This window comes from Maylandia zebra, linkage group LG16 (assembly GCF_041146795.1).
Source record: "Maylandia zebra isolate NMK-2024a linkage group LG16, Mzebra_GT3a, whole genome shotgun sequence".
Taxonomy (NCBI): Eukaryota; Metazoa; Chordata; class Actinopteri; order Cichliformes; family Cichlidae; genus Maylandia; species Maylandia zebra.
This window is the reverse complement of record NC_135182.1, coordinates 9743253-9755239: the sequence shown is the minus strand read 5'-3', so window position 1 is coordinate 9755239 and position 11987 is coordinate 9743253.

Below are 11987 nucleotides of genomic sequence, written 5' to 3'. Positions count from 1 at the left end.
GGAAGACCGCCGTTCCACAAAGCTAGATAGGATGAAAAAGCATTTAGGTGCTTCGAAAGCTAACATGTATGCCCACCATGTTTTTGATATGCCCTCTTATGACTGTGAGCCTGTCCCACTGCCTAACTCAAAACCGAATGAGACATCAAAGCTTGAAAAGAAAGTAAATGAGCTAACTAAACAGTTGGAAAAGCTAAACAAAAAGCCACCGAGCCTCACTCATGATAGTAATCCTCCCCTAGTGGTAAAAGCAAAGCGAGATGAAACCTCTGATATTGAGAACAAGATAGCTGAACTGACAAAGCAAGTTGAAAAACTAGCACAAAATCAGAGAGAGAGTACTGAAAAGACCGACTGCTTTGCAATCAGTAGTAGTAACATGAAGAGGGGCCTTAAGGTGCCTGGAATGCCGAGGCCGTGGTTTTGTTTTAAGTGTGGGGAAGACAACCACATTGCTGCTCACTGCTCCAATGAACCCAACCCCGCACTGGTTCGCAAGAAAAATGCAGAACTCCGGGAGAGGCAGGATAAGTTTTTAGCTCAGCAGGCTGCTTCCCCATTCACTTTAAACTAGTAGCAGCTCCTGTTGTGGGACGTCCAGGAGCTGCAGTTGATGATAACCCCTGTCCCAACAGATCAGTTGATGATGCTGGAACACAGAAGAAAGTCATAACCCACACAATGACTGAAACCTACCGTTGCACAGAGCGATCTATACCTGCAGGGCTTGTAGGTCCTCGTTGTGCGGCTTCTGTCTTTCTTGAGGGTGTACAGTGTGAGTCCATAATGGACACCGGCTCACAAGTTACAACAGTGTCCGAGTGTTTCCATAAGAACCATCTGTCTCACTTACCTATACATCCAATTCATGCCCTTCTTGAAATCGAAGGAGCAGGTGGACAGCAGGTCCCCTATCTTGGTTACATAGAAGCGCGTGTCACTTTCCCGCTGTCTGTTCCTGGCAGGAAAGAGGAGCTAGTCGTGTTAGCACTTGTGGTGCCAGAGTGTCAGTTCAACAGCAGGACCCCCCTGTTGATTGGTACCAATGTGTTATTACGACTTTATGAACAAGTACTTGAACAGGATGGTCCAGAGGTTGTTTGCAAACTCTTCTCTAGAGATTTTGCAGTGATCTTCCAGCATATTGCCCAGATCCATGACCTCAACAACCATGCTCATCCTGTCAGGTTACATGGTGGAAACCCCATCACCATCCCTGCAAAACAAAAGTGCTGCATCACAGGTGATGTCAGGTTGAAAAGGAACAGTCAGACCACATTTGTGCTTGAACCCAATGAACATCACAGGTTGCCAGGTGGCGTGTTCCTTGAAGCTGCTCTGATGGACATTCCATTTAAGTCTAGCTGCAAGGTCCCGGTCGTCCTGCGCAATCTTAGTGACCATGATGTTACGCTGCAGCCAAAATGCATCATTGCTCAAATATGTGCAGCTCAGCAGGTCACATCACTTGGACCAGTGAAAGGTGACTCTCATCACAATAAGCCTGACAGTGACAACCTCGAGTTCAATCTTGATGATTCACCAATATCTGAACAATGGAAAGATCGTATCATCACCAAGCTTAGATCTATTCCAGAAGTCTTTGCTGTGGATGACCTGTCATATGGTCACACCACTGCAGTGAAACATCACATCAGGCTACATGACGAGACTCCTTTTAAGGAGAGGCCAAGGCCTATTCATCCCAGTGACAGGGAGGCAGTCAAGGAGCATCTTAAAGAACTGCTTGATGCAGGAATCATTAAAGAGTCACAGAGCCCTTTTGCATCCCCAGTGGTCTTGGTCCGGAAAAAGAATGGTTCTATCAGGTTATGCATCGACTACAGGAAGCTAAATGCTCGAACCATCAGAGATGCATACGCTCTTCCGAACATTGAGGAGACCTTTGCTGCCCTTAGCGGTGCTAAATGGTTCTCCGTCATGGACCTTAAATCTGGTTATTACCAGGTTGAGATGGCCGAAGAAGACAAGCCTAAAACCGCTTTCACGTGTCCCCTCGGCTTCTTTGAATTCAATCGCATGCCTCAGGGTGTCACGAACGCACCAAGCACTTTTCAGCGCCTTATGGAAAGGTGTGTCGGTGACTTGCATCTCAATGAGGTATTGGTGTTTCTGGACGACTTGATTGTCTTTTCAGACACATTGGAAGAACATGAAGCACGACTCATGAAGGTGCTGAACCGTCTTAAAGATTTCGGTCTAAAGCTTTCTCCGGAGAAATGTCACTTCTTTAAGACGTCAGTAAAGTATCTTGGTCATGTCGTGGATGCACGAGGAGTTCATACTGACCCTGACAAGATATCCGCCTTGAGAGACTGGCCTCGTCCTTCAAATAGGAAAGAGCTTAAATGTTTCTTAGGCTTCGCTGGGTATTATCGGCGGTTTGTCGAAGGATATTCCCAGATAGCCAAACCTCTTAATAGCCTGACAGCAGACTACTATCCACCAAAGAAAAGGGGCAAAGTGTACAAGAGGGAACGCTTCACGACTCTTGTGAGCCCTAATGCACCGCTCGGTGAGGAGTGGACTTCGGAGTGTGAGAGTGCATTCAGAACCCTGATCAAGAAACTGACGTCTGCGCCCATCCTTGCTTTTGCGAATCCACAACTACCATATGTTGTACATACTGACGCTTGTCGCGATGGATTGGGGGCAGCGCTCTATCAAGAGCAGGAGGGGAAGCTCAGAGTTGTCGCGTATGCCAGTCGAGGTCTTTCCAAGAGCGAGAGAAACTACCCTACGCACAAACTCGAATTCTTGGCCTTAAAGTGGGCCGTTTGTGAAAAGTTCAGTGATTTCCTTTATGGGTCAAGTTTCACTGTGCTTACCGACAACAACCCCCTCACATACGTCTTGACATCTGCGAAGTTAGATGCTGCTGGTCATCGCTGGTTAGCCGCTCTTTCTACTTACCAGTTTACCATCAAGTACAGAGCAGGGCAGGCCAACCGCGATGCAGATGGGTTATCCCGGCGGCCTCAAGGTCCGCCTCTTGAGGATGAAGCTTTCACTAAAGAAAGAGAGAGAATAGAGGACATGAAAAAACGGTTCATGGAAGCAGGAGATGACATGGATCGTGAGGTGTTCTCTGCATTATGTCAACGTCATCTTGTGATGGTTAAAGATGAACGTCACCCTCATTCAGAGCAGCCTGTCATTGCGGAGTCTCTTGTTGTCGACCCTTCTGTAGTGCCTGATGTTTTCGATGAGGACACTTTACCATCCATGGCTAACTCTGACTGGTGTAATGCTCAAAATAATGATCCGTCTCTCTCACGTGTCATCACCTTTGTGAGGAGAGCTGTAAAACCCAGTTTCAGAGAGACAAACCTTGAACATCCCGATGTCAAACTTCTTTTTAGGGAGTGGAAAAAACTTGAACTCAGGGATGGTGTCCTGTACAGGAAGTGGTCTGAGCGAGGCGAACTGGTGTATCAGTTGGTCTTACCCGAACAGTTCAGAGAGAGGGCACTGCAAGGAGTGCATGATGATGTTGGCCATCTCGGTTCTGAGCGTGCACTTCAGCTTGCTCGTGCCAGGTTCTACTGGCCGAGAATGGCCAGAGACATCGAGGAGAAGTGCAAAAAGTGCGAACGCTGTTTCAGGCGGAAGGCTGTGCCTCAGAGGGCCGCGCCTTTGGAAAACATTTCTGCTACTTATCCACTTGAACTTCTTTGTATGGATTATCTATCCCTTGAGCCGGATGATAGAGACACGAGAAACATTTTAGTCATCACCGACCACTTTACAAAATTTGCTGTGGCGGTGCCGACTAGGGATCAGAAAGCCAGAACTGTTGCGAAGGCTTTATGGGAGAACTTTATTGTTCACTACGGGTTCCCCAGTCGTCTGCTCAGCGACCAGGGCAGGGACTTTGAGTCTAAGACGATCAGAGAACTCTGCACACTGATTGGAGCAGACAAAGTTCGTACCACCCCGTACCATCCCCGGGGAAACCCAGTGGAACGATTTAACCGGACCCTCCTTGGTATGCTAGGGACCCTGGAAGAAAGAGACAAATATCATTGGAGAGATTTTGTCAAACCTCTGGTCCACGCATACAATTGCACGAGAAACAGTACAACAGGCTATTCGCCTTACGAACTAATGTTTGGTAGGCAGCCCAGACTGCCGATTGATCTTGTCCTGGGAATCCAACCTGATATGGCAAGTCACAAGACCCACTCAGAGTATGTCAAGGGCCTTCGTCAACGCCTACAGGAGAGCTACTCATTAGCTGCTAAAAATGCCAAGAAGATGGGAGAGAAGAACAAGGCTAGGTTTGACAGGGAGGTCAGGGCAGCTGAACTCTTAGAAGGGGATAGGGTCTTAGTGAGAAACGTGAATATCAGGGGGAAACACAAACTGGCAGATCGGTGGGAACAGAAAATCCATGTTGTTATCAGACGGATTAGCGACAGTCCTGTTTATGTAGTCAAACCTGAGATAGGGGAGGGGCCACACCGTACGTTGCATAGAGACCTTCTTTTGCCGTGCGGGTTCCTACCTGTAACTGAGATCAGAGAGCAAAGTTCTTCCACTGACGCATCGAGGAAAATGAGACTGAGGGGCAAAACAACAAAAGGCGTGCAAGGAGACACTGATTGTCAGGAGGACGAGTCGTACAGTGATGAAGATGAACTGTATCCTAATACATGGATGCCAGAAATCATCACGAAGGGTCCTTTCCTGCAGAGGGAAGGAGGCTTCAATGAGCCTCAGCCAGTTTCCAGGGTATTAAACCCAGACACCCCTTCTTTTGTGCCCCAAAGTTCCGCACACTTACCTGAAAGACCTACTCACGAGCTTCAACCAGGAACTCCTTATGTTAGCTCTGAGAATAGTGGTTCAGTTACACATCCTACTTCACACTGTAGGACTCCGGACCATATTGTCATTGATATTCCTGTGACACAAATCTCACCTGATGAAGAGAACACAGATCTCATCACCACAGACCCTGTAGTTGCAGACACTGACAATGTAGTATCTGAGAGTCAAGAGTCCGAGAACGCAAGTGTCCGGCGTTCTACTAGGGAGAGACGTCCGCCTCGGAAACTCACCTACGATGAGCTGGGGGAGCCTTTAACCTTGGCCATTAGTTCATTCTTTCAGGCTTTAGGGGCTGCTATTTCACATGTGTCTGTACCGGTAGGGGCAGGTATGCATGCTGGGACTCATGCAGTCTAGAGGGGGAGAATGTAACCCTGGTAAGATTTACAGCAATCAGAAGTACAGGGTTCTTTGAATGCATCGTAGTCCTTGTCTGATAGTTTAATTTCCGGGCTTGCCCTGAAGGCACCATCGGCAGCTCCGTGCGCGTGAAGGTGTGGTGTAGAGGAAAAAGGACGGCAAGGAAAAACTCCATGCTGCCACGGAGCACGGTTTTTTCCAGTTGAAAGAGAGGAAAGAGGTTTAATTAACATTTGTGAGAGAGCTGTCGTTAGCGGTGAACCACAGACGGGTACCTACCTGAAAGGAGCCGGAGTATTTCTTCGAACTTTTTTGAACTATTCTGGTGAGTTAGCCTAGCTCACTTAGCACCGCTATTGCAGTTCAATGCACTGGAAAAAAATAACTAACCAGTCAGAATAGTAGTAAATGTGTTTAATGATGTTTAAGATGTGTTTTCATAGTATTGCAATGTTGTGACAGTTTTGTTTATTATGAGTGTCTAGTGTTTTACTTTCTTGGGCCTGCTAGTTCAGCCGCGGCCAGCTAAGTGGTTATGCGCAGTTCACGTGCAATAGCTGTGCTGTTACTGTAACTGCGGGTGATGCACAGTAATACCGGTGTGTTTACTTTTAATGTGTCACAAGATGCAAATTTATTTTAATATTTCAAAAAGAACCAAGGACATTAGGAACAAGGACATTTAAGGAATGTGGACATCTAACATTCTGCATATTTGTGTGCAGACTGTTTTTTTTTTTGAGGTACAGTTCCATGGGTGCCAAGTGAGGAGCTGGTATCGTGGGTCTAAGACACTGTTGCTGCTGTGGAGGCCTTCTCTGTGTCAGGACGCTACACGTTGATGCCTGCCGTACCAGGAGGGCGGTAGGAAAAAAAACAAAAGGAAGCCCACCTGAGAGATACCTTATCATTTTCTTTGCTACTTTTTCTCCGCCTGAGATTCAGGTCGTTTTCAGTTCTTAACCCAGGACAGTGGGTAACTGAATAAACTGACACCATAAGGAACTGGACACTCACGTGCTATTTTCTTTTCTTTTTCCTTTTCTTTGGGGTGTTGAAATATTGTGTTTCTTGTCTTACATCTATTTTGATTGTTTCAATTATTTTTGTGATGCATTTGAGATGGTTACTGCATTTGAAGATATCCCTACATTGAGGATGAGCAAAGGGAACTGATCCAAAAGGAAATATATAAAGCAAACTTTGTTTCATAAACCTGTGGTCGTGCGTGTTATGTGGGTTGGAAGTCTCATTGCTCTTACAGAGTTGCTACCGCCAATCTCCTTCCCAAACCTAGATTCGGATATTGTAGACATTGCACTTGGGCGAGCAGTATAGATCATCTCTTTATAGATAGAGGGACACACGTCCAGGTTACACCTTCATGAATGGAAATGCTCACAACAGGAAGGCAACGATATGGCAAGAGTATGGCTGCCAGTGACAACAGGCTACGACTGTTTATTGATGATGTGACTGCTGATAGCAAGTAGCAGCATGGATTCTGAAGTGTACAGAGCTATACTCTCAGACTGTGCTTCACAGTGCAAATGCAATAATATGATTATTATCAAAATGTGATCATTTGCATAATGACCCAAAGCATACTGTAAAAGCAACAGGCCATTCTTCAATGGCCAAGTGCTTTTTTATTGAATGCAAAAATGCATTCTATTCATCCTATTTAAATGTATGTTAGTCTGTCCCATTAATTTCGAAGTTGAAATACAAGACTGTAAAAAATGGTTGTAATTCTTAAAATACTAAATGGAAAACTTTTATTAAAATAAAATCTTGAATCAAAGCTGAAAGTCTACGCTTCATATTGTCTGATTTAAAATCCACTGTAGTGGTGTACAGCATCTTCTCTCGATCAGACTGTGTAATGCCAAAGGCTTTGAAGCATCAGTTATCTGTCACATGCACTGTTCCCTGAAACATCACTTTCTAGCTTTGCTGTTTTGTGCTTTTAATGGAGACAGTGATCAGCTTCCCTCTGACCAAGATGGATTAGAGATGACAGTCAATCTGAAGACTTCAGTCCTTGCAAGAATGCAATTTTGTGAACAAATTTTCAAAGTAAAGATTCCAGAGAATCTCCACTGTAGGAGCGAGCAGAGCGGCTCCTTATCAGTGACTGAGAGATCGCCATTGGCAGGGCCACCAAAACTGCAGGGCCACCAAAAATGACCATAATCTCACAACTAAATGGGAAATAACTGGTTAGTGGGCCTTTAGCTTTATTGGCAGTGATTGTGTAAACTGCTTTGTGCAAAGTAGGGTGAAAAGGTGTCTCAATTTACTAAAGAATTTGTACAACATGTCCCACATATAGTTTTTAAAAGTTAATTCTACCTTTTCCTAAAGTCAGGCTTTTATTCAAAAACAGATCTTGGAAAAGCAGAGAAGACAATGATCACAGGTGAACTGCATGTTAAAGGGTAATTTTGCTTGACCCAATGGAGAAAACTTCAAGTCATATACAGACTTCTGCAGAATAGGAAATGGAGCGTCAATAAATAACTGGGCGAGGCCCGTACAAAGCAACTCTCACAAGTCTTTCAATTTCACACTACGGATAATATGATGTGGAGTCCTGCAGGACATCTAAATCTCACAAGAAATGAGATGTGGTGATCTATGGACTAGCTCAACCTAACCATGACTGATTGCAGTGGAATGAGCATTTTAACAGATGTGATGAAAAAAAGAAAGCATGTGAGAAGGATAGCAAACAAAGACTGTACGAAGGTTTTTTTTTTAGCTATCTCACTAAGATATTTACTTAGTGATGAAGTTGGGAAATTGCATTAATGAAAATAATATTTGTCCTTCACATGCACAGGTTGAAAAGGTAACATGCAGTTGGCTTTTTCTTTTTCTTTTTAACTTTTGAAAGAAGTGTAAAATGTCCCACAGCACCCATACAAATACAATTGTTGTTCGACATTGAGCTCTTTGGGCTTTGGTCACTTAGCACACACTGAAATGCACAGCTTTGGCTCTGCAAAATACTGCAACTCTAAATCAACAGCTACAATGTGTCAGACAGTAGGACAGTAAAGCTGTGGTAATACTTGTTTCTATTTGATATGTTTTCATACTGAGAGCCTGCAATTCAGAATCTTACAATGGAGCACTGTAAGAAAACAAAATCCTATACATCAGTTTGTGTGTGTATGTCTTCAGATCCTCTCTGAATCATGAACAGTGACTTCTGAATATTTACATTTTTCAAAATATTGTTTTTATTCCATGCATTTCTTTAGCTTTATTTCTTCTGATTCAAAAACCGTCAGCACTCAAGAAACAAAACATTAACTCAAAAGGCAGTTTAAAAACTTTACTCCCTTGGAAACACAAATAATCCAAAAAGTAGGGATTTCAGGGAAACGTGGAAGAAGGAAACACACTACTTAGAAGGACATGACAAAGCACACTGGGAGACTAAGACAATAAACACACACCAAGTAACTGGGAGATGGGAAACACTAGGGAACACTAGATATCAATAATATCATCAGGATAATCAGAAAAACTAGAAAGGGAAGGTGAAACTGGATACCAAACACACAAGACAAAGGCTACCAAAATAAAACAGGAAATAACTGAATTAGTGAATGTCACAGTTGGAGATCTGACAGCACACTGGGAACAGCGGGAAGGTAATCTGGGAGAAGGAATATCATATCATAGCCATAACTGGAAGCAAAGCGCAAAGTACAAAGTACAAAGCAGAAAAGCACAACAACTTAGAAACAATTCAAAGATAACCCATCAACGAATCTCACAAGTCTAAAACACAAAACCTTGGGTCAGTGACCCAGGGAGCATGACACCAAATGCTGATTGTTGAGGCTAATGTTTAGAATGTCAGTAAATGCATAATTCCAGCAGGTACTATCATGTGACATTACAAACAACATCTGTTCAAAAATATATAAAAATGCCACTAATACACAACTGAAAGCCACTTCTAATAAGATAATGGACAAAGGTACCATTAAGTAATAGACCCCAGCATAAAAAACGTATAAAATGTTGAGACTGGTATCAGTAAACTGTTCATTGACAGCATACAGTGATCATGCTGCAACATTAAAACCATGTGTATAATATTGCGCAAATACTTCTTGAGTTGCCAGAGCAGGTTCGACCTGTTAGATGTTAGAGCTCTGTGGGTGTGCTGAGAGTGTCTTGCACATGGAGGTGGGAAGCTTTGGGTTGGGCTGCTCTGAACTGGCCTTGATCACATTGAGATGTTTCTCAACCTACCCCCGAAATTTTTTAAGAGTCTTGATTTGGAGAGGTGTAAGTGTGCTTCATGGCTCAGTTAACAGTGACCTTAAATCTGTGCTGTCCACTAACCTTATCCAACGATCTCTTGTTTCTTAAGCACTTATTTCTTAAATCCAGCTAGACAGACAGTGTAACATCTATGTCAGTTTTTGAGAGCAGGGCTCAGTGGTGTTTATTAGCCTTTATACAGTATGTGCAGCATTTCATGTCCCCTTTAAGGCTAACCACACATGGGAATCAGATGGGAACAAAGACCTTGCATACCTGCACCAACTCGGATCGTTGGTTCTCACTGGTATGAATTAATCTGACTGCTTCATTGAAATTTTAAAAAATAAGAACAAAAAAAACCAAACCGTTTTATGACAAATGTTCTAATGAATATTCATATAGTACACACACAAAATGTAATGATCTCATGCACTTTCACCTGCAGCCCAGAGGAACACATACCAGCCTTTAGCCTCTACAAACAGTGATGGGAATTGTACACCCTGGTTTTTGGTGGTTGTCTGTGTGTATGTTTCTGTTCTGTGTCCTGTTTACTGTGTCTGTTTGTATATGTGTCTTTTTGGCTGCTGTTACAAACAAATTTCCCCTTGTGGTACAATTAAAGGATTATTCTATTCTATTCTATTCTATTCTATTCTATTCTAAACTTTAGCATAGCAAGTTGTTTTTGTATTATTATTATTTTTTGGAAATGCAATACTGAATTGGTTAAGCAACACTTCCAGTAAATATTGAAGTATTTTGACTACAATAGCTCAGCATGTGAGGTCCCTTGGCTCTATAATGAGCTGGTGTAATTAGTGATACAATTGAGAAGAAGTCTTTCATCGGCTCTGAATTGCTACACAAACTGAAAAAAAAAGCCAGCTCAGTTTGAGTGTCAAGATTTGTGTGCACGTGTACAGTAATTGTCATGTAACGATGTATGGCAGGCAGAGGTAGGACATGGGAACAAGACTGACTGGGGAGACAGAAAGGGAACACCGAACTTGTAGACAAGAGTTAAACAAACATGAAGACGAGGCTGACAAAACATGGAACATGGAACACAGGAGACGCATGGAAACAGAACCTAAAGGCCAGATGACAAAACTAAGAGCAGAAACTACAAATATAACACAAAGCAGAAAAACAACTCAAAAAACCAGAACCTGGAATATGCAATATTAAATAAACCAAAAACACTGGGTCACAGACTCAGTGCCATGACAGAAATACTACACCGTCATTCAGCAGAAAAAATCTATAATACATCAGCTTCAGGTGTAATTCTTTCTTTTTTTAGACTGGTGAAAGAGTCTGAAGAGCATCAGGTAAACACACACAAAAAACCCCGCACACACACATACAACTGCTGCCCCACCAGCCGAGTCTAGAAGGGTGTGTTGGTTAGAGATAAGATTTCCTCTGATGTCCTGATTTCTCTTATTCCTAAGCCAAATTGCCTCCTGCTCATCACCTCGCAACATCCTGACTTCCTTGCCTGCACACACAGTCTTGCGTGATCAGCAAGGGCACTTTTTGAAAAAATTATTTTTATTTTATTTATTTTTTGTCAAGACCCACACAGAAGATTTTAGTGCAACCTAAGCAACCATGCACCAAGGGAATAAAACAATACCTACAGTAATTGCTCTGGGGCTCATTTAATTACATCTAGTCCTTTTTGTTGAAAAACCATAAATAAAAGAACAAGCTCATCATCTTGGGTTTACTAACTCTGCTTAATTATTCACACGGCATTAATTAGGCAATCGGCTGGCAATGTATTTATCCCACCAGAGCCCCATGAAATATGAATAGACAGCGCTTGTCTGTATGTTGTGCCTAGACACTAGCTCAGTTTCAGGCTGTATTTTGGTGGTAGCTGATTAAAAAGCAGTTTAAGATTATGAGAACTGCCATGACAGAGGATAAAAGGGCAAACTGATATTTTATTTAAAGTGTGTCAAATTATGATTGTACACAGTGCTTGAAACAGTGTTTAGAGGTTGTTACTATATTAAGTTTCAGTCTTTCTGTTGTTACAGTATAATGTTGTGATGCAGTTTTCACTATAAATTGCAACAGCTTCTCTCCATATAGAAATGAAGCAGCTGGAAATGTGTACTCATGAACTGTATCCTTGCATCACCATTAGCATTTTAGTAATAATGTTACCCCCTATTATAGCAATCACGCGATAAGCATCTATGCGTTTCAGTTTTACAAAACAGATCTACTGTCATTGTGGATGTTAACACTAGTGGTTGAACTAGGTGTTTTTATAAAAGGGACTGAAGTGAGACCATTAGTGATGTGCAGCCGGCAAACAAGCTAATGTTTGATTTGTTTTTTGTTTTGTTTTTTTGCTTGGCTGGTAGACCAAGTAGTCAGTTCTTTTGATTACTAACTCTTATCATTTGCTTATGCAGGCCATGTAGAAGAACACGGCCTGCATAATGGTAAATTTAGCATTGTTG